Source organism: Planococcus citri, chromosome 1 (genome assembly GCF_950023065.1).
Source record: "Planococcus citri chromosome 1, ihPlaCitr1.1, whole genome shotgun sequence".
In the NCBI taxonomy this organism is placed as follows: Eukaryota; Metazoa; Arthropoda; class Insecta; order Hemiptera; family Pseudococcidae; genus Planococcus; species Planococcus citri.
In genome coordinates, this window is record NC_088677.1 from 32,380,897 (window position 1) to 32,405,713 (window position 24,817).

Here is a 24,817-nt window from a genome sequence, read left to right on the forward strand (position 1 = left end):
CACAGTGAGTATATACAGACTGCGTCAAAATTCTGGTTTAGTTAATTAATCATTTATGGAAGTCCTCGTGTAAATTTAAACTTGCGGTTCTTACCAAAGCTTAGCTACTTTTACGGACGATTTATGTAGGTGCTGGCAATGGCAAAACAAGCGCAATGCGCAGGCAGTTCATACAAACGAATGCAGCAATAGAAAGAATTTCAAATAGCTGGATACTGAAATCTTTACAATTACTTATTTGGTTAGAACATTTTACATTGATTATTGTTGAGATGGTTCTATAGCCCACCTGAGTGTAGTTTCGAAATTTTGTAAAAATTTAAAATCCTGCTGCTACACAGATATTTTCAACTCACAATTTGTTTTTCTATTCGTGTTCTTTTTTTTGGAATAAGTTAGCAGAAAAAAAATGCTTCTTCATAGGTAAGTACCTAGGTTTTTTTTAAAATATTCTATTCGTAAAATATCCTTTGCTCAGCGATTGTTGTATTAATAATAAAGTATTTGAAATTATATTGATTTTTTTAAAATTTGGAAATGTAAGTGTCCAATCTGCAGATTTTTTTAAAAACCAGACGAAGAAAAAAAATTGAAAGAGCATCCAAAACTACATCACTAAACCAACTTTCAGAAATTGAAGCTCGTTTTTAGGTTTTTTTTAAATGAGATTTTAAAAATTCAAATTGGGCTCATTTGACATAAAAAACTTGATCAAATTGAGGTTCTTAAAAAAATTGAAAAAATGTCATAAGTGCCTATTTTGGCCATTTTTCAAGATTTTTTAAAATTGGTAATCGTGACCAAAAAATTGGCACCATTGCGTTCCAAAATATTTTCACAGTATCAGGAATCATTTCTTTCAAAATTTTGGCACAATTCATGCGAAATATTTGCGAAGAAAAATTTTTCAAAACACGAATTATTTATACGTAAATAAGCGATTTGCAAAATTATTAACCGCTCAGTAGAACCCTAAAAGTAATCTTGGATCTTGGCGACAACAGCATAGATCGACACAGAATCTCAAATATTTTCATTTGCGACTGGGCCATTTCTCTCTATAAAGAGGTTGGGTTAGCGACAGGAGCGAAAAAACCACGATTTTTTTTCTCGAAAATTCGTCCTCTTTGAGATCTCATATTTTTCTGAATAACTTTCAACTCTAAATTGAAGGTCTCGGCTGTATTTGGTCAAAATTCTCCGACTCTCCTCCCCCTAATCCTCCCTGTTTTCAGTCTCTCAAATCAGTTGGTGGAAGTTTTGAGGGTTTCTGAAGTCTCCAGCAGATTTTGAATTTCCTGGTGTTAAAAAATCATCATGAAAAAGGTAAAATTTGACATCAATAAACTCTTGTCTTTGCGACCCTGTGATAGATTTGCGAACAAATTTCCATAAATTTTCCTTGCCAGTTCTTTATGATTTCAACACTTTTTTTGTTTAAGAATAATTGGAAAATTTATAACTCCGCCAGAGGCTCTAGAACAACTTGAAAGCACCGTCAAATGGTTTTAGAGATCAAAAGTTAAACACGAACCAAAGTTTAGCTTTTTTCGGGGAAAATCTTTCATTTTTTTTCTATAGGTAATTGCAGAAGGAAATATTAAATATGAGCCTGCTGAAACGACCGAATCGTGAAAATTTGTGCTTGAATTGATCTAAAAGAGAATAGTGATGACGGTGTGTCTGAATTTATGAGTGGTGAAAAGATGAATTTTTCAAAAATAATCACCAAAGAAAAATTTGAATCCGAATCTGTAGAAATAAATTTTAAAAATTTGCTCCAAAATCGATCAAAATGGTCATAATCTTGGTAAATCTGAGTTCATGGGTGCTGAATTTCATTTTGATCCCGCGTTCGTGGCAATTTTTTAAAAACTGAAAAATTCGAAAATTTGCTGAAGGTTCTAAGTAACTAAAATGACTCACCACCACCAATATTGACGCAGGAAAGTTGAAAATAAGATATAAACTAGGTAAATCTTAGCTTCCAATCTCACTTTGATTAAAAATTTTCATTTTATTTTCACAGAAAATAAACCGAATTTGAATCGATAAAAATTCTCTAAAAATAATTTTTGGATTTTTTCCCATATTGGGTCGATAAGTATTTAAAAATATATATTGTTTAATGATTCAAAGAGTGAGAATTTTTTATAACACTACCAACTCCGTTTTCGAAATTAGTTTTCTTTTGGATATGAACCATGCAGCAAAAAGTTGAAAAACATCTAAAATCTTAGAAAAAGTACATATTCTCTTCTACCCCTATCAAGCCATTTTATAGCACGTAGGTTCAGCTATATAAACTACGATTAATTTTTACACAATTAAAACCCGTTCCAATTTCAGCTAAGTGGGCATTTCTTTTTGCGATAGCAGATGCAGGCCGATTTATAAAATATAAATCTTGTTTTAATGAGCCGGGTAGTAGCTATAAGAGCAATGAAGGAAATCTCATCGAAAGATTTACTCTCCTTTTACGTTGAAGTTTTTTTTTGCTTTTCTTTTGCCAATTTCATTGGATGAATGATCAACCATAATAATAAATTTTAAGCCGCAAGTAAACAAAATCAGAAGTATGGTTGTTGAATAGTCTTAGCGTCATTAATCAAGATAACATTATTATACATAAAAGGGCAAGGAAACTTAACAAAAACTTGAGAAAACTTGTTAACATCTTAACACTCGATGTTTTACGATAAAAGTTGTTCATAGTTTTAATCCGTTTTTACTTCAGCCTTATAATATTTTCCCCATTTTTAATGTTGGCTCGAATGAAAATTAAAACATTATATACTGTATGTGGGTAGGTAGGTATATATAGGATAGGTATATCCGCTAGCGCTTAATTAATTCGACAACAGCCTAATTAAATATCTATTATTGGGCTATTTTATCGTGCTGTTTGTTAAAAACTTCGTTTCGCACACTCAGATATCTAGGTAGGTATGAGTTATTTGTTTGTTAAATATACCTACTTACTAAACCTTAAACGTTTCGAATTCCATAATAACCATGATAAAATCAGTGTTCCAGGAAGTCATCGTAAGTACCTACGAAACAAGTTTCGTTTTTCCACCTCAAATCACCAGCAATAAAGTAGAATTGATACCCAATTTGAAAAAAATAATAAACTGAAAAAAAATGAACAAGGAAACTAAACCTTTGTACGAGTATATTATTTTCAGGTGATTTACGAAGATTAAAATACAATGCAATAAAACTTACGAAGCGGAAATGCATTTTATTTCGAATCTGAGGTGAACTTTTTACGAGTGCTGTTTACTCCCGGCCAAGATTATTGATATCTAACGTAATAGTAACACTAGAAATTGCAATAAATTTTTGTATTTGCTCAATCTAATAATTCAAGTACCTACTCGGAATGAAACTTGTAGAAATCACAAATTATTATTAAATTCACCAATTAACTTTCAATTTCATCCAATGATCAAAGGTTTAATCCCTTCAATGGTCCAAAGAGTAGGTACGCGACGTTATAAGGTAATACGATTCACGTACGCTGGTTAAAGTGACTTTAATTAAAAGTTGAAACAGGAAGTAGATTACACCTTGAATTATACGGACCAAATTCACAATAACCACGTACACCACGAATCGGATATTTACTCGTTCGTTTTCAATTTAAGATAAAATTTCATCACATCGAATCGTCGATGTGAGAAAGTAGCCTCAAAAAGGTTATTTCCTCTTTGGCATTTTATCGAGCCTTCAACCTTATAGTATATACTGTAATCTTAAAAAGTTGAGAAAATTCCATCGGCCATGTAACGTGAATTGCGAAACAGCAAATCAAGTTTTCTGCTTACTAGAAATTAGAACCGCTTTGTAAGTTTTTTGATCTTTTTCTATCCTCGCGATATTTCTTTTTGTTTTTTTTCTACGTTTCCCGAAGAAACCTTCGCGCCAAATCACTCCACATTAATCAGTTATCCGCCTTTGACGGGTCGTTTCATTTCACAACCATAATGGAAACGTTATAAGACCCCAAGTACGTGCTTTCGCTTCATTACTTCGACCACACTTTATCAAAAAATTACCCTCGATTAATTTTTTTTTCTTTTCTTTTATTTCCTTTTTTTCTTCTTCTTCTTCGAAAAATATATATAAAAGTATACCGCTCGTCGTATTTCAACGAGCTATAAACAAAAACGAAAACAAAAAGAACACAACCAATTCCACTACACACCGATGCACTTGTTTTACGCCAAAAACAAGGCGGATTTACAATTGACAGTTAAAAATGACTCGTTATTTCTCTACAATGATCCTATTATACCGAATAAAATATCAGCCAAAAATGTAAAATTTATTCCCAAAATGTATAACTGTCAAGTGGTTTCCTCCACAGCTGCTTCGCAGTTCAACAAAGTTGGATAAAATTGAAAAATCACAGGTACCTAGCTATATCGACAAACTATGGAAATAGAAAAATAATATTTTTACAATAAGCATTAATAAATATTTACTCAGGTGGGCACCTACCATCCTACGCATTTTTATAATAGGTAGAGGAAATATTGAGATTTCACTTCGAAAGATTTTTCCACCATAAGTACAGGCTTTTATACCTCCTACTCGCAAATAAAAAAAGAAGAAAAAATAGTACGTTAATCTTCACCAAATCTCTTTTTTGTCATCATTCCTTAATTCCAGTCTCGTGGTACTCGTAACTCGCGTGGGTAAACAGGACAATGTCTTACTTATCTACTTAGTTTGGTAGAATTTATTATATGAAATTTTTTTACCATTCGAATTTGTTATATTGATTGCTAGATTTTTCATTTTTTTTATAAGCTTGTACGTAATTTGTCTGCGATTTTTAGTTCTTTTTTGGGGAGGTTTGTTTGAATCTAGTTTATTGAATAATCTCTCGTTTTTGGCAAAATGTCCAATTTCAATCATGTACTTTGAATTAAAAATAAATTCCCATCAGCGTGTTTAACTATAGGTACCTACCTACTTTGAAAATAAAGGTCATTCAAAAAATAATAATAGTGAAATAAAGTTAGAATTAATTTTTAATCAAAAAATAAAAACTGGTGCACAAAAAAATGAAAAAAATAAGAGTTTTGTCCAACTTGCACATTGAAAAGACCAGAACTACATATTATTTTCCATAAAATTCAACACTCCCTACCCAATTTAAAAGCTGAAAATGAATAGTGCATCAAAAACTGAATCTATGTTTATTGGGTAGATAGGTACTTTATTCTGTAAATTTCAAAGCACTAGCTGTTAATGAGCTGAAGTTTGCAGAAAGCAGAATTGTATGAGTAGGTAGCCAGGTTAGTCTTATAATAAGAAGAAAGTCTGAAAGTAATAGCTAAATTTCAAACTGTTCCCTTACCCCACCTGAAATTTCATGTAGGGAGCCTGAAACAAACAAAAAATTGAACAAGAAAATAAAAACTCAACGGTACTAAAAAACCTACAATTTTTCTTGCAACTAAACACAAAACTACAGACACTAAAATAACAAAGAATTCAACTAAAAATATGACATCATCTCAGCAGAAAATGATTGATTTCGATTGGATCCAGACATTCTAGGAATTCAATTTCATTTGACAAAATGTGACCTGATCTAATCGGTCCAGATATTCCCCGGATCCAATTATTTCATCAGAGTTATGATTGGATTAGATCTGTCCAGACTCGATCAGATTCGATCATTTTCCCTCAGGATATCTATCGGAAAAAACTTGAGGCCAACAGCTTCATCTCATGTCTTCTGAAAATCCATAAGAAAAATCGGACTAGATCACATCAGATCAGAAAATTGAAAATTAGCTGAACTTGGACAGATCTGATTTGATATCCACTTATCCGAACTGATACTTCGAAGAAATTATAATATCCACTCAGAGAAAGGTGATCAGATCTGATAAAATCTGATTAGACTGATCAGATTTGTTGATTGAACTTGATCAGGTTCAATTATTTTCCTCTGTAAATCAACGCCAAATCAGTTTTTTTTAAATCCAAAAATTTTGCAGTAAATCTGAAACTGCTCTTTTTATTGAAAAAAATTGTTGAAATTGATCAGATATGTCGACGAATAAAATTGAATAACTTACAGAAAATGACTGGAATTGATCTGATCTGAAAAAACAGGTCTGATCATATCCACTCAGATCTGCTCAGATACGCCAAATTTTCTTATTGATCTACAGATCCAGTCTTTTCCCCTAGGCTTTCCATTCAAATAATACGAACCAAGCCACATGTGTATTACTTTTCCATCGTTTTTCAACTCAGCTTTCAGTTGAGTGCTTCGTCAGAGCGTTCATTCTATTTTACAATCCAAATTGAAACTTTTCAATATAGTAAAATTAAACAAAACATATTTTCAAATAATACAAAAATTATCGCCGAAAAAAAAATGGAACAAAAGTCGAACAAATAAGTGGATATAAACATAAAAGAACACTGGTATACTTAAGAAATGAAAAACTACAGTTTTAAGAAATTTCACTTTCACAAAGACCTCTACATCCATTAATTCTAGCGGAATAAAGTTGTTTGTCATGCACGAAAATTTATTTTATATCTTTTTTCAACTTTTTATAAAGCGTTTTACCCCTCTTCCAGTTCGAATACGACATTACGGAGCCGTGAAATTTCAAACAGTTAATATTAAAATATGTTGCGCCGATGTTATCTTTGCGCAGTTTATTTTGAAAAATACTATTACATCGTAATTTTATTTTAATACGAATGACCATTTATCTTCGATAACGTAAACAGATTAGGGACTGAGATGGAGGGGGACGGCAGAAATTCCTGTATTTTGTTAAAAGGATATTAACGTTTTTTTTGTTTTTTTTAAAGGGGTGTCAAATTTAGGTAAATGAAATGAAAAAAAACATGCCTTGGATTTGAACTAATATCAAATTTACAGGAGTGCTTTTCTTTGAATTCAAAATTTTCTAGAAAAACATGCGACCCCGTTAGCTCAAAGAAGATAGACTCCAGGGACGATCGAAATTGATCATTTTCAAATTTCAGACAATACTCATGTTTTTGAAATTTCTCTGAAATGACTCTCGCAAAAGAAGTTCAAGATCAAATTAACTATATATTTCCTCGATTTGATGATGAGGTTACTCAAATAAATTTTCTATTAAAAAATGAGACCCCTTTAGCTCAAAGAAAGATGACTCCAGGGACGATCGAAATTGAATTTGAGTTCGTCATTGCAATCAGTTTTAAAGAGCAAAAGGATTTATTTATTGAAAGTACCGATGAATATTTAAATATAAAAAAACTGCTTGTTAAAGCTGATTTGGATTTTGCAGTTTGATACAAAAATATGTACATACATGAATGAAATTCAAATTAAAATTAATTCAATAAATCCTTACTCTTTGAAAATGATGAAATCTCGAACTCAAATCAAATTAAATTTCATCTCATCATAAAACACGAACATAATTCCAAACAAATGAAGAAAAATTTGAAAAATTATGAGAAAGATGAAATTGAGAAATAGAACCACTATAGTTGAAAAAATTTACTGAAGAAAATAATTCACTCTGTTTGGCCCATTAGCATGGTACCATTTCACAACATGAAAATTTCCAAATTTGAATAAAAATTTTTAGTTCTTTGAAACTAGATAAACAAAATTGTACCTAGAGAAATTAATTATCTTTCGGATCACAGTCATCAGATTTTTGCTACAATGTTTCGTTTGTCTGGCATAACAATGCTGACTTTGGTAACATTTTGTGGAAATTTCCACATTCATAAACCTGCTGGAGGCTGTAGAACTGCTTAAAATGGTATGAAACTATTTCCAATCAATTTGAATTATCTTAAATAAATTACATACAAAATTTCAGCTTTTTAGCTTAACATGGTAAAATTTTGACTTTTTTTATTTTTTAAAGTATTTCGTTTGGATTTTTAAAAAAGCAGAATCAATTTTCAAGGTCGAAAAATTCAAGAATATAAAACGCAGTAATAACGATTTTTTAATTAAAAAAATGAATACTTGAAAAAAAATCAACTTGAAAAAATTTTTTAACCAAAGGTACAGGCGGGATTCGAACCGAGGACCTCCTGAACAGTAAGCCAAAGTTTAAGCCATGCGCCACTTGGGCTGTGTTGCCCATTGCGCGTTTCAACTCCATACAACTGCCAACAACGCGGAATGTAAGGTATGATGACGTTTTAAATCTAACGGCCATTGAGATTGATACAAATTGACGTTTCTTTGAGTTATTTGAACAAAGCTGCAGACTTTTAGACTGAATTATTTCGAATGAGATTTGGGATATGGATTATTAAAAGAATAGGGAAGTGCCTTTTGTATGTTTTAGCTCACTTGCAACAATAGTTTCTGAATAATAATCGTTTAAAATTTTCAAATTTGGAAAAAAAGTGGTTAAAATTCGTTTTTTGAAAAATCCCTTCGTAGCGACCTGAATTGTGTATAAATACACCATCATGCAAAATTTCGTTGAATTTGGCCGAGCAGATTTTCTGAAAAGTCTATTGAAGAAAATGAAGAAAAAAAAAACAGTGAAAAAACGACATGTTTGAAGATCTCGTTCACTTTTGGTATTAAACCTACAACTTTCAAATTTTAGTATGTTGATAAGCTCGTTGAGATCTTCAAAATGACATATCAATCTTTGAAATTGGTGCAGTTGTTTTTGAAATCTGAAGGTACTAATTTTCGCGTTTGTTGGTCTCGGAAAAATAGGCGTTTGCGGTAGCGGCGACGTTCTTTTTCCCAACCCCCTCGCCGTGCTACCGCCCGGCCTGATTTCCAGACAATACGTAAGTATGTTTTTGAGATTTCTCTGAATTGACTACCAGAAAAAAGTCCAAAATCAAGTCATGTATTCCTTGGTTTGATAATGAGGTTACTCAAATCTATGCCCAATGCACTTTTAACCTCCTGGTAGGCGTCTCAAATCCAGAATTCAAGATGAACTGCCTATCAAAGAAGAGGAAGGCTTCATTCCTCAGCCAGAACACCGTGTGCAGTACGTAAAAATGAACAAAAATGAAAATGCGAATACGTATAACGTACGTAGCGACATTACCGGCTCTAAATGAACCAATGATAGAAAACGAACGAATATTATAGTATGTCTGCAAAAACCCTTAAAGCTAGCAGGAAATTACTCCGTAGCTTATTTCTTGTAAAAATTTCTGTTTCCCAGACGCATTCGAGACAGCTTTCCAGTACATTACTAGACACGTTGAATAAATCTTATTCTAGCGTAAAAACGAATAATATTATACAACACGTTTATTATAATCCTGACAGAATTTACACACATCAGTTGAACTGGTGTAACGGAAATACGCGAATTATTTTTTCATAATTCAACGCACAACGCACGCGGATCGTATCGTTTTAGCAATGTAAAATACATAATTAATTTTCCACTTCTTAATGGAAACCAACCCCAAACGAATTTTCTCTCATGATTGCAAACGTTGGTAGGTAGAGGTAACCTATACCTACCTATAATACGACGTAGCGATGAAGTTATTTCGTTAGGTTTCGTTTCGGTATCGAATTCGAACCCATTGAAATAGCCATAGAAGTTGGGTCGTATTTATTCGTTGTGTGAGATGGAAAAACTTGGGATTGATTTTTCTTAAGAAAAAAAAAAAAAAAAAAAAAAACACTGTTACTGCTGTTCGTATTTATTGAGGCGCGAACTTCTCCCTAGGTGCAAGTACTTTTCGTTATTCTATGCGACGAAATCGACGAAAGATTTGTTTAGAGGAAATTCGACGACGAGGCGACGCAGGAAAATGTTTAATTTTTATGGGATACGGTTTTACACGACAACGGGATCGAGTTGAATAATAAATTTCAAGCGACAAATATTTGTTTACCAAGTTACTTCTCGAACAAAAGCGCAAGATATACGTACGTTATACTAATTATGGCTTGGTAAACTACTGTTGGTTCAATAGGCAGCGAAACAGACTAAATTTTATACCAGGTAATTTACGAACATGTAATTTCACGCTTTTCAGCATTTATTTCCCCTCACTTTTACCATCGAAAGAGAAAAAAAAATTGTATTTTGTAATTTACATTTTGATCAGTTTATTACCCCTTCGCTATATTTTGTTTTTTTTTGAACAATTTTTTTTCTCCAACGCTATAAAAGCTAATAAGCGAAGAGCTAACGATTCAACGTAGCGAAAAACCACCTTTTCTTAATTAAATGGCGTGAATTTTCTTAATTTTTCAAACGAATAATGTAAACAAATTAAAATATTGCGTCGGGTATAAGACAAAGAATATTTTAGCGAGTGAATTAAATTCTCAATTATTTCGTTCTCGCCACAATTTTACACGATTTTTAATTCTCTGCGGGATGCGGCAACATAAGCAAGAATGACGCGTTCGCCTCGTAAAGACTATACCCCGTTCAGGTTTAAAGCGATAATAGGCTGAACATCGTTTTAAAACACGGACTAAGGGTTGAAAAGCTAATGCTCCAGAAACAGATTAGCCCCCTGCAAGAGAAACCGGGTCGCTGTTTAAAATAATTAATCAAAGAGCTGAAGCTGTCTAAGCTCATCAATCTTACTCTTTCTCTGCGTCTACACTTTATTCCTCTATACTTTTGCTTTTCTTCTTTGGCGCGCTAGTTTACGACCAATTTTATAAATTTTTAAGTTAACGAACCAAGCAGTTACGACGACAATGTTACGTATAAGCGTAATCATGCTACATTTAGGTAGTTTTTTTTTTCATTTCGAAGGTCATTCGAATTTTTTATAGGCATCCTACTTACTGTCCTTTTTTCTTACATGCGTAATGTGTAAGAAAATTTATTCAAATTGATAAGTCATCGTAGACAGACGATTTTTTGTTACAATTTTTAAATCTATTTTTATTTATTTTACCATCGTGGTTGTTTTTTGAACTATAGTAGGTATCATTTTTAAACAGTTCACCATAACTTGAAGAATTTTGGGTATCTCTTAAAATACACGAATATTAAAAAAATGTATGAGAATTTACTCGTACTTTTCATATTTACCAAGAGTTCTATTGGAAGGGTCGAATAGCTCACCAGGTAACTTGATAGAGGAATCCAAACTACAGTTGCTGGACATTCAGTGATCTGATAGGAGCATAAAAAGCTTCCTAAATTTCAGCTTTGGATTAAAATTGAATGTACCTGATCAATTGAAATTTTCGAAAAGCTTTAGCACCTTAAATAGTGAAATTATCCAAAATAGTACTTTTGCAACTTGATTCGCATAATTTCGAATAATTTTCAAAAAAGATTACGTTCAAAATTGGGCACATTAAAGCACTTGAAAAATTTCAATTTTCTTTACAACGTAATCGAAATCTTTTGACAATGAATAACCAATTATGGTGCGACGTTTCACTGAAATTTTCTCAGAATTTCTACTGGAGTAAAATATTTGTTAAAAATTACTGGAGAGTGGAAAAATTCGTTTCTCTATTCGTTAAGGAAAGAAAAAGCACTTTGTTGCTTTCTTCTAGAATTTCACTTTTATACTTACAGGCACGCATATTTTCATTTTGAACCGCAACTCTGTGTATTAATAGAACGAGTAAACTTTCATTTCTTTTTATAAAAGTTTCGTTACGTAAGTTGATTATTTCATGCGCCGAGTGAGTCGTAATAACGTAAAATTCTAAAAAAAAAAGTTGCGAATGAAAAATATATATATAGGTACTATTTTTAGAAGCCCACTATTTTGTAATACGTATTTATCGCCAGAAGAGTATCCGGAGAAAATGCGTCGAATGAAGATAACCCATCTCTCGTGATGCTACATTGTTGATAAAAGTGTACACATATAGGAGTATAACACGAGTACCTATACATTGCGTACATAGTATACCTACTTTTACAATTTGGGGGAAATTTTTTTGGAAAAGTAGAGGTTGCAGAATTGAGAATAATTTTTATGGATTCGTGAAAAAAAATGATTTTTGGAAAAAGTTTACGATAAGATCGTTTCACTGGGAAAATAAAAAAAAATATCTATCAATTTTTTACTTAGGTACGATTCTATTTCAAGTAAATTGTTAATTTTTTTTTGATTTTTTTAGATTTTTAGCACAAGCAGTGAAAGAAAGGATTAAGGAAGTCGATTTATTTTTTAAAAAATTTCTCTGTAGGTTCCTAGTATTTATATTTGCAATGGTGAAAAATAATGTTATTGTTAAATTCCATCATCACAATCCTATAACACTCTTCAAGGTGTAACCTCAAAATATAAAATTTTCTCACCTTCACCTCGGTACTTTTTTTTTTGGTCAAATGGAACAAAATTGGGTATTTAAAAGTTTTTTCAACGTCTAACAGTGATTTTGGAATTTTGAAAATAACTCTATAAACATCATGCTGTGAAACTTGAAATCTCACAAATCCATCACCGTTCCTATAATCGACAACTATCACCATGATCCAAAACTTTACAGCTTTCGAGTGTAATCGCAAACAAAATTGAGCTTTTGGAAATTTTCATGGGGTGACTTTGCACAAAATTCATTAAAAATTGAATTTCTCAGAAACGGCTGAACCGATTTTGATCAAATTTGAAATTTCACAACTAGGGCTATTAGCGTACTAGCCGAACATTTCGCCATCATCATCAAGTTGCAAAAGCTCAAAGTAGTCAAACCTTTTAAGTATATCGAGCGACGAACTTTTTTTTCAAAATTTTTCAAAACTCATTACCTAGAAAACGGCTGAACCGATTTCAATGAAACTTGAAATCTCACAAAGCCTCCACCATTCCTAACGAATCGTTCATTAACAAGTGGATCTGCTTTCAAACGAATTATTTACGTATAAATTATTGATTCATTTCTGAATGAATTGTTCGCCAGAGTATTAATTCATTTAAGGGAATCATTCATGAACGAATTGATTAATTTTTTGAAAGGACCATTCGCGAACGAATTGATCAATTCTTCAAATTTATAAATCAATTTGTTCGCGATTAATTTACCAAAAATTATTCATTCGTCCGCGAATGATTCACCAAAAATGATTCAATTCCTTCGTGAATGATTCACCAAAAATTAAGTAAATAAATCGATTCGTTCGCGAATGATTCACCAAAAATTAAATAAATGAATCGATTCATTCTGAAACGAGTCACTTATATGAATCAATTAATTCGCAAACGAGTCACTTATATGAATCGATTGATTCGCGAACGAATCACTTATACATATGAATCAATTCGTTCGCGAATGATTCACCAAAAATTATGTAAGTAAATGAATCGATTTGTTCGCGAACAAATCACTCATATGAATCAATTTGTTCACGAATGATTCACTAAAAAATTCAATTCGTTCGCGAATGATTCACCTAGTAATCAATTAATTTGTTCAATCGCCATCGGTTGTGAATGATTCAATTCGATTAATCAATTCGTTCGTAAAAGATTTTTATTCGAAGAAAAGTAGGTCTTCTCACGCATAATGCGTGAGTTCTTTTTTTCAATTTTTTATTTGAACATCTGGAATTTGTAAATACAAATAGGTAGGTACTCTACCTTGCGTGAATCCTCATACTCTAGTAAAAAAAAATGAGCCAAACTGGCGAATTTAGTAATCGAGAGATTTCCTTGCGAGAAAACGAATTCATTTCGAAGCAGTTAAATCTGCTGATTACGAAACTAAAATTCCCAAATCGAACTGCGTGGAAAAAAATTTGAAATATCCCACCTCGAATTTCTTGATTCATTTTCAATTGGTTTTATTAAAGCATAAATCAAAATTTCCTTCATCGCATCATTTCAAATTCTGTAAGAAAAAACAATGGTTCGAAAAATACGTAGGTATCTATCCTTAGATATGCAAACGGTATCTCTACGTCACCTTTTATATACTCACGCGTTCTCTTCGTCACCGAAATCGGTGACGGAGGCGTTTTGCCGGTGACGAAGACGTTTCCCTGTGTATACCAAGTCCAAACGGTTTGTTTTCCCCTGAAACGTAAAAGGGGAAAAGTTTGTCCGGTGACGAAAAGGTCATGTATACACCTACTGTATACAGATTTTAAAAATTTTGTTCCATCAACACTGACATACCCTCGACGTCACCGCATATAAACAGTACCTTTTGGTCACCGCTTTTTAAATGCTTCCAGTTGTGTTATATTTTCGTATTCGTAGCCAGCGTAGTTGTAATCTATTAGGCAAGGCAGCAGGTGACAATTTGGTATAGTCAATATCTTTTTAAATACACAAGGTCACGGAAGAGATCAGTTTATAATCGGAGGCAAATTGGTACCATTCTCGTAAATTTTTTTTGTATAAACTTAAAGCATGTAAATCAAGTGGGGAAAAGAGTATAAGCACTATTACAACTGTGCTGGTTACGAATACGAAGTAAATACACCTCCGGAGGCATTTAAAAGCCTGGTGACCAAAAGGTACTGTTTATGTACGGTGACGTCGAGGATACTTAGGTCCATATATATATTTGTAACACCATTAGTCGTCTTTACAGCTAACTCTAAATCCAACTCATCTACGAGTATACGGTACGATAATATAAAAACCACCCATCAAAGAACGAAGCTAAGCCATGCTTTGGTTATTCACGATGGAATTATTTTAAAAACGCTCTTACAACGAGAACATTGAACAACATGATGAATTCAGCATCATCGTCGAGTCTAAACTAATGAGAGGAAAATAAAAGTGAAAAAATCGTCTTAGCCATTTCGTCGCTCGTTACGTTAGGTTTGCGACGACGCGACGCGATTCGAAGATGACAAGAATACACGTCTTTATTATCGCCGAGTAGAAAAGAGTTGACAGCGAAATTGAAATTCTTTCGGTAAAATAATTTAACGCGGAGTTTTTCGAATAATTGATGTAAATTTATGGCGATTTGAGAATAAAATACGACTATTCGAATGCGTTTCATCGACGTACATATATTTTATGGTACGTCTCAGAATACGTTAAAGTAACCCTTATTATATTTTGCACTGATTCGTATGACCAAAGTTGCTTACTACGTATGTTTATAAGTCGAGTCGTATAGTTTGAAAAATAACTGTCGTATAAATATTTTATCATATTATGCTCGCATTTTCCCTGTTGTATCGTATACGCGCGCATACAATAAACGTACGTATAAAGCGAATAACACTTTCTTATTTTGAAAAAAAAAATATATGCATAAATGGAAGGAAACGAATACGAAAAAATACGGTAGAATTTTTATTTCCGAGTAAATATTGTTTCATCAAACCGTAGGAATTCGTATGACCGAAGAAAATATATGTTTTAAATAGGTACTCGAACATCGTCGCGCGTCGTAAGAACTACGAACATAGCATGTACGTAATAATATGTAACAAAATGTACGTACATAGATATCTACAATATGAAAAATGAAATATGAGTAGTGTTCAACGACAATTTGTAGATACTTTAGAGCTAACATGGTGTAGTTTGTACCATCAGCTAAATGCTTTAAATCGTGTAAAAATGAATTCGACAACATATAGACATGTAAACGTTCGCATGATTAGACAAGTACTGCAGGTATTATGTGACATTATGTACGTAAACATATCCAATAGCACCATTTCTGTTTCAGTGATTCGTTGTATGTATTATTTGGCTTTTCACACGTACGGTAGGTATTATCTGTGTGAAGTCTAGGATCAGCAAGATGCCCAAAATAGCAGACAGCTAGTGATGAGGGTGAATTGACATCTTTGTTCGTCTCGTACGAGTACAAATGGCGCGAAAGCTAGAACATGGTGACGTTTTTATTGTCGTAGCTAAAATTCAAGGTGAATTGGTGATATGGTGTTGAAAAAGGATCTGGTTGTTGACATTCTGGGTGATGGATAGTTGTGTACGCGTAATGTATGCGTAACTTTGATAATGAGCGCGTTCCGTTTCGTATTCGCAGATAAGTCGTGTTTAACACGGAATTTCGTCGGTTTCTTTTCCCCCAAAAATCGATATATTTTACTCGATAAGCGTTTGAATTTATTCGATGATGGTCTTTTTTTTTTACATGGGTGAGTGTATCTTGAAGTGATAAGTTGGTTCTGATTTATTTTAGTCATTCCATGGAGAAAAACAACGAAAAAATATTTTTAGTTAATTTTGAGTTTTTACATCTCAACATCGAACCTTCGAATTTTCAATAATGTCACCATATCTAGTTTGAAAATTCTGTTTGTTCGTCTAAAAAATACACTTATTTCAGAAAAATGAATTCGAGGTTCAAGTCTACTTTGCGAAGTGATTAAAATAAGTCAAATTGATTGAAATGTTGATTTAAGAGGCATTTTGAATTTGAAAAAAAAATGTTAAAATTTTTCTAGACGGTTAAATTATTTTTTATATTAATACATTAAATTACGTAGGTAAGTATATTAATTGAAAATAATACTCATTTAAGCTTTGAAAAATTTTGAATGTAGTCAGATTTTTCTATCAAAATGTGTTAGGGCACAATGAATCGAAGGGGATTGGAGAAAAATGTATACAAGTTTGATTTTGAGATCCAGACACTACTTTCAACCAAAAAGAAAAAAATACACGAAGATTACCTCGTTTTGTTACAAAAACGATTTAAAATTCGTACATGTTAATAAAATTGCATAACTAGTTTGCCGTAAATATGAACAAACGAAGCACACATTCTCATTTTCGTACCAATTTAAACAAAAATGAAATTGATCCACTCACCAATTTTTCTCGGAATTTTCCAAGAGCAACAGTTTTTTTCGGTAGTCTAATTTGCTGCCTGTGATCTTCAGACAATAATTAACAGGTATAAAAGATTGATGAGTAATAATTTTGTGTTCAAATAATGCATAGGCTATGAAAAATGCCAGCAAGAAGAAAATTATCATTATTCGCGTACGAGAGCTATTGACAAAAGAGAACACCTCGCAAAAAAATTAAAAAACCAAGCAACGATAATCTTCAAAATTGAAATACCCTTACATCAGCACTTAAAACTTGATGTATACTTAATTCGTGATATTAAATACGAGTACCTACAGCACGGAGTAGGTAATAGGTATAGGGGCCTAAACGTAATATACCATACGTAGGTAGGAACTATACGTTTCGTTAAAGAATGTTAAAATCAATTTTTTCCGCACAAAAAATTCTTTCCTTTGGCATTTATTTTTTATCCTATCATTTCTTTACGTCAAAAAACCGACTAAAGAATTTTTTTAATCAAGGCTCGTGGTATATTATTTTTAAAAAGTTCTTCATATCATGTACCTAGCTGCCTATCTAACGTAACTAGAACAGCTTTTATTCGTGCATGTGGAAGATGAAGTTTAAAACGAATCATTAAGCTTTAAAATAGTGAAGTGCCATTTTTTTCTCTTTTTTTTTTACTCACTGCTGAGTATAGTATGGACTACAGAGTACAGATATCAGGTACTCCATCTTTATTATTATGAAAATTTACGCCTGCCTCCTTGCAGTTTTAAAATTTTTCATAATAAAAATACCTACAGGCAAAACTGCATAACTTCGCAGGTAAATTCTTAAACTCATTGAGTACCTATTTTGTTCGTTTATTTAACCAGCCAGTTCATTAGAATCAAAAATCATGATTTAAGCAGTTAAGTAAACTTTCATACAAAACGATTCATAAATCATTTAAACCCTTGACATTTGGTCCTCCGAGCCGGATGCTATTTGCGCATTGAAAGAAAGAACGTTCTAGTAAATGGCAATCAACTGCAGACTGATATCATGATTCATAGGTTGATTGCTGTCTACTAGAAGACATTCTTTCATTCAATGCGCAAATAGCATCCGGCTCGGAGGACCAAATGTTAAGGGTTTAAATGATTTATGGACTGTTTTGTAAGAAAGTTTATTTACTGATAATGTTACGTAAAGAGTACACCTTAAAGATGATTATATAATACTTGCTCAGCAAACCTTAATCCTATATGACATATTCACTAGCAGAGCTGACAATTCTTAAGATATTATTTAAGATCTCAGAATATTTGATGGACCAGTCCGCAATATGGACCAGCGCCAGTTCTTGTCGGTAATTAGCGAAATCTGTCAGGATAAAATGTTTTCTGATGTATTTTTCACCAAAAAGACGAACGAGACAAAAATTACAACTGTAAAGTCAAAACTCGCTGAGAAATTTACAAAAAACTGTCTTGAGACACTAAAAATTTTTTTTAATGTGATAGTGTGTTTTTCAATTTTTGTTGAAATAGGTAGATATATTTATGTGGTGTAATTTTCTAAATGTTATTGACGTTTATAATATCAAAAAAGGACGTAGTTTCTGCTGGAGTGATCAGTTTTTGCTAAAAATGAGGGCGTGTACAGAAATTTTTGGTGCAAAGTTTTTTTTTGGGGTGCGCTAATATGGACTACCAGTGATATTGAATTTTTTACACATTTTTATCATTTCTTACAGCCGCTGAAAAGGGGAATGCTTATACTTTTAATACTACTTTTGTTCATTTCTACAAATAAATAATGATGTTTTGAAACGTAAAAATATGTTAATTTTGAAATTCTTTAGGTGGTCCATATTAGGCGTCCAAAATTTTGAACTGTCATTTTGACACTCGCCATTCAACAATTTTTAAAAAAGATTCAAAATTAACCTGCACTACCTACTTAGAATACGTTTTTTTGTTCATTTCTACAAATAAATATGACGTTTTGCAAAATGTGAAAGTATATTTATTTTAAAATTTTATAGGTGGTCCATATTAGGCGTCCAAAATTTCGAACTGTCGTTTTGACAATCATCACTCAACAATAAAAAAAACATACTTAAAGTTGACCTTCATCCCTGAAATTTTGTACAGTGTTAGTGGAAGGATGGAACTTTATTTTAAGCCTTTGTGCAGGTTTCTACCCCCTATAGTTCTCAAATGGCAATCCTCCAAAAAAAATGGTCCATATTTGGTGCCTCTGCCCTTACCAACATTTTTTCACGGTTTCAAAATAATATTCTTGAAAATCTTTTACCTAATCTAGTTTAATTTGACTAAAAACGTGAAATAAAGGAAAATATTTACCTATCAATGTAGTTCTATGAGTAGGTACTCGTACAAGTAAGTATCATTCCTCTAAATTGTAATATACCCGGTACCTTCCGCCTCCAGCAACCTGAGTCGAAAGAAGCCCAAATTATGATATCTATTTCACCAGAGAACCTTTAAAAGAAAGTTTCCACTTCTCTGGTCCAGCATAAAATGTACGAGTAGGTATCTTACCCATAGTTCTTTCCAAAATACCAACATTTCTTCTATTATTATTATTTACACGAAAATCGAGATAACTTTGGGGTATTGTTTTTTTTAATCGTAGTAATTTGAATTCGCTCACCGCGGTGTCGGTCGTATACCTTTTTTTGTTTCGTTTATTTTTCCTTTTTTTTTTTTTTTTTTAATATTCCGAGTCAGTTGATTTTTATCATTACTTTTCTTTTCTCTCTTGGTTGAATTTTTATTTCCGGAATGTCGCTCGTAGTTTTTCTTTCTTTTTACCTATTAGGTATTTAGCGTTGCTCTTGAGCTGTTGTTATTTTCATTTTCTCCTTTGTTTGAACGTTTAGGTTTTGGTAAAAAAAAAAAAAAAAAAATGAATAAAACTTCTCATGTACCAAATTAAAAGAATTTTTTATCCGCCAAGGTTTCTTTTGTAATAAAATTCAAGAAGAATTCATCGCACCGGCTACGAGTAGAGTATTTTTTACAGAAGGGCTGATAGTAGGTACAGTTTAATAAATAAAGCAGGTAGGTATTTTTGTGTATTCGAAATAAAATTAAACAACGTTTACACGGCGATGGCGAAATGTACAATACAAAGAAAATGAATGTACTCGTATTTCACCACGTCGTCGAAAAATTAAAGAAATTTGTCGCCGCGTCGTCACAATAGTGCAAAGGAGATATATATAATAAATTGCGGCAAGAATATTTTATCGATTTGAAAAATAATTTATGCCGTCGAGTAGAAGTGTTATCTGCAGCACGTATATAGTTGGTTCGATTAATATTTTCCATTTTATTGCAATATACGCGAATGTATTTAACGGCGTCGACTCGTGTCAAAATTGGCAAAAATTCAATGATGTACGTTGGTTTGTTCTCGGCAAATATGTATTTAAGCCGCTTTAGTAAACGCTCAATGGGATCGGCCAATTGTTTCGTTCGTTTGGAAAATGTTTTATTTTCAATATTTCCGGATCGTGTTGGTCGCACGAACGAATGGATGAAAATCGTACAATAATGTGTTAATGAAGAGCACCATACCATACCATACAGTGACACCTGATGAAAAGATTTTTTTTCATGTAACTATGGTACCTCTTTAACGAAGTGTGAAGTTCTTATTCTAGTCGCCCGCATCGGTCACCGTATTTGGAAACGCTTCATGTAACTTTGAAGCAATCTTACATGATTCTGTGTTTGGTGCATGCAGAGCTATTTGTAGCAATGACGGGGCCTAAACTGAATAAGAAGCTTGATTTCACATATCATTAGCTTTTTGTGCCTAGTAAATGGGTCGAATGAATCCCGTCATCATCGGCAGATCTAGTTTCAGTTTCTGTTTTTAGAGGTTTTGTTACGGTGCCTATAGGAAGAGTTCTGTTTGATACCTAAGTACATATGTAGAAGAGGTGACTTGAATTCTTCGTTCTTGTGTGAATTTTTATCATTATTAATAAGTACCTATGTATTGTTCAAATTTGATATTGTAAAAAAAAGATACACTTTAAAACGATTTCAGATCACGTCTACGCAAAATGAAGGGAGTAGACAACAGAGAATGGCTAGTTCAAGATTGATTTGTTACTCGTAAAAAAAAAACTATGGTTCGCAAGTTCATTCCGCTTCTTTGAATTTGTTTTAACTGGGAATTTCATTCACCGAATCATAATGCTTAAATAATAGGAAATATTTCATTAACAAAATAAACAAAAATTGATAAGTTGTAAGGATCATTTGAAAAGGACATCAAGTTATCTTATGTCATCAACTCATCATGTGTGGGTTTTCATCGTGACATTTTTTACATAATACCGGATACGTTGTACTAAAATGACTCCAGTTTACTCGAATCAAGTTGATAAAATGTACCGAAATTCCATCCTTTACAAGATTTCTTTTCAGAGTACAAAATTCTTATTCATAAAAGCGAAATTTTTCGCCGGAAACAGTTACGAATTTACTGTACCTACCGGTAGGAATAGAAAAAAAAAGAAAAAAAATAGGAAGACTAATCCCCGTCGGTTTTTCATATTTTATAATGGTTTTATATAAAATATGAGAAAGTTTGTATCACAGGACGCAGCGAATCGTTGGTATAGTAAACAAGAAAGACACGTGCGCGCAAAAAATATACCTGCCCAAATTCATCTTCTTACTAAGACATTTCTACCTTCATTAGAGAGTTCATTTTATAGGTATAGCTTTTTATTTATCGAAATTATACGAGTTACAAATCAACAAATAAATAAACGTTTACAAATTATCTATCGAGGTAAGTTAATTGAGTCCGATTTTTACGCATTACAATATGGCGAAATTTATCATCAGGAAACAGGGCAAAAATGGCCGAAAGGAGGAAATTCTATTGTCGGAAGCGTACCAGAACAATAATTTTATCAGTATCTTTTTTGTCATTCTTTCTATTCGCATCACGTAACAAAAGAAAAACCTAAGAGTTAGCCATTCCGGTATACGTGCGGATTACTTCCATTTCAGTAATTTGTGATAAACAAAAATTTTCGTTGACAATAAAAAAAAAATTGCGAAACACGAAAAATGGAAAAAATTATCACCGCGTTCTTAAAAACGCTGAATTATGCATCATAATTTTATATATTCGTATCTACGTGATTTTTGAGCAGAGCTGTATTTAAATTATACGTAGTTTGCTTTAACAAGCTTATACGTAGGTACTAGGTACCTTACGTCGATTGTCGCAAATTGCCGCATTTTTTACGAGTTGTTTACCAAGCGAAAATATACACGTTCGACTAGATTTTCGTCAACGGACCGCAGAAACATTTTTCAATTATAAATTTTACCATCTGATTATGTTTTATAGTTTTGAGTAGGAAAGGCATATGGGTATACCTGTCTATACAGGATGGTAATCAATCAATTCATTCACGCAAATAAGACATTTTTCAAGTTGGGATTGAGAACTTCCTGATTCATGATTTAAATTTTAAACATTTTTAGTCTGTAACCATTTTTGGATTTTCAGTAACAGGTGTCCGCTGCTGTTGGATAATATGTCTCGTAATACACTAATCCAAATTGAATAAGCTTGCAAGCATAAACTCGTTTGTTCAAATCAATATACAGAAACAGAATTAATATAGATAATTCATTTTTGAAGAAAATCAATTTTTATTTTGAAAATTATTCAATTTTTTATTTTTATGAATCAGTTTTTTTTTGGTGTTTGTAATTTTGCATGATTATTACACCCATCGTGTGAGAGATTATATCAAGTTAGTAAGGTTTAGTTTTTTCATTTATCTGGTATGAATGGGGATCATTCATCTATTTGTAGGGATAGTCTGTGCTGGTGCAAGGAGGGGCAGTGAAATGGGAAATCATTGTTTGCGCTTCCCATTGTTATTAGCAGAAGCGCAAACGATTGAAAAAAATACATGGTTTGCCCTTTGGGCTAAAATTTCATCACTGTAGCAGGGGTTCCCAAAACAGCATTAAAATGTTAAACACTTGATTATTATTTAATTATTTTATTTACCTATTATAATCATCAATTAAAAAAGTGCAACAAACACAACTAGTAAAAATAATCCATTAAAAAGAGCGAATCAAAATTTGATTGAAAACCAACGACCTTGTAAGTAACAAAATTTACTTGATATCAGTATAGTCCTGTTCAGGTAACCAACACGTCTTATAAATTTGAGACGATAAATTCGATTTGCTTAGTACATTGAAAATACGTATATTCAAAATTTTGTCAATTTTTTTTCTGTCTCTTGTTGCCATTTGTTTAATTTTACCATTCGATAGTATACCGTAATTTAATTTGAGTTTCTCTACTTGGATTTCTTTTAAAATCAGATTTGCTGACCAAATGGGGGGGGGGAGGGTTGTTCGTGATAAAATCGCACCTTGGGAGTTATAAGGTCACATCTCAAAAAAAATCGATTTTGATGTTTTTGCATTTTTGGGGTTTGCATGACCCCCTGCAACCAAAAATAACACTTTGAGTCGGGTATGCTGCTTAGATCATGTAAAAAATGCAAAGGGCCTAACTCAAAATTTCTACAACATTGCTAGTTGTTTGGAGTTATAAGGTCACATCTCAAAAAACTCCTCTTTCTTTGAGTAAAATTTGCACATACAAAGTGTCAGAAACCAGTTTCGATAGTGTTGAACGTTTTTAAGATGTAAAATAATCACAAGGAGTGTATTTTTTGTAGGTTTGTTCCAAAACAAAAAATTTTTAAAATAGAACATTTTTCAGAAAAATTAATTTGCATATATATTAAAATTTTAGTTTTTTGGGAAAAACTCAAAAACTAAGCACTCTAGAAAAAAACTAACGACATTATGTCGATTGGAAATTTAATTCTCTACAATTTTGTTATCATGAAAATTTTTTTGGACGCTTTTTTTCGCCTCCAGATCACTTTTTATGAAAGGTTATAACTCAAAATGTTTTCCAAACATTGAAATATTTCCTCTTTAAGATTTTATTTTTCAAAATATTCTTATGCTAAATGAAGGTAGGATACCCAATCTTCAAAATGACATGCTATTCATTCCTCACAATTGATTATAAGTTGATGAAAATAATGAATCAAGTTTTTAAAAAAAAGAAAATCACTCTCCTGTAAAATTTCACTTTTTTGAGATGTGACCTTATAACTCCCGAGGTGCGAAATGAGGCCGTATCTAGGTATTTATACAACGCTGTTGAAGTAAAGAATACTTCCACATGAATCTGTATACCTTCCAGTAGGTGTCTAGATATTACTAACAAGTTTGGGAACCCCAAACAGTTAACAGCCAGTGAAATAGCAAGTGTTGGACAGATAGAAGTTCTGACAGGCAGAACTGGCATGTGAATTTTGGGGCCCTTTCATAGAGGTGATTGTGGGTGATTTTTGTGTGGCCAATTCTCAATCTGGTTATGATTTCTTCTAGTCTACAAATATTTAGTTGAGATAGATTTTTCCAAGGTTGAGTAGTTTTTTTGTGGTGAAAGAGCTTGTTTGATGTTTGGAGGGACCAACAGTTTTGCTATTTAATATTTTAAATTAAGAATTAAATTCGATTTCCCTTCATTAGATTAAATTGAATTGATTTCAGATTTCAACTCATTAATTTAATTCAATATTTTCTTCAAAAATTTAATTCAGGTATTATTATTAACTTATTTACATTTTTCAAATCTAACTATGTACTCAATTTTATTTTTAAATGAATTATTAGCCAAGTACCTACCTATCTAATTTTTATTTTTCCAAATTCAATTCAATTGTTATTGATTAATTTGATTAGTAAGTGTAGGGTATAAAATATTTCAAGTTTAATTTTCAAAATGTTTATTCCTTAAATTGATTTATTTTCTACGAATCAGATTCCTACGTTTCAATTTCCCAGGTGGATGCCGAAGTAATTGAATCTGATCAAACTCAAAGTTCTGATTCGATTAGATCTGGTCAGATCTGATTTGATCTAGAAAATGTACGGATCTGATCAATCTCTAGTCTGATCAATGATCAATCTAGTCTGATTAGATCTATTCAAGTCTGGTC

General features: G+C 32.3%; 1 protein-coding gene across 4 annotated transcripts in view; it reads right to left on the reverse strand.

Moving 5' to 3' along the window:
• The window catches only part of LOC135831426 (cyclic nucleotide-gated cation channel alpha-3), a 186,643-nt gene that overhangs the window by 33,117 nt on the left and 128,709 nt on the right, over positions 1-24,817 (reverse strand). The gene's annotated exons all lie outside the window — the stretch shown is intronic.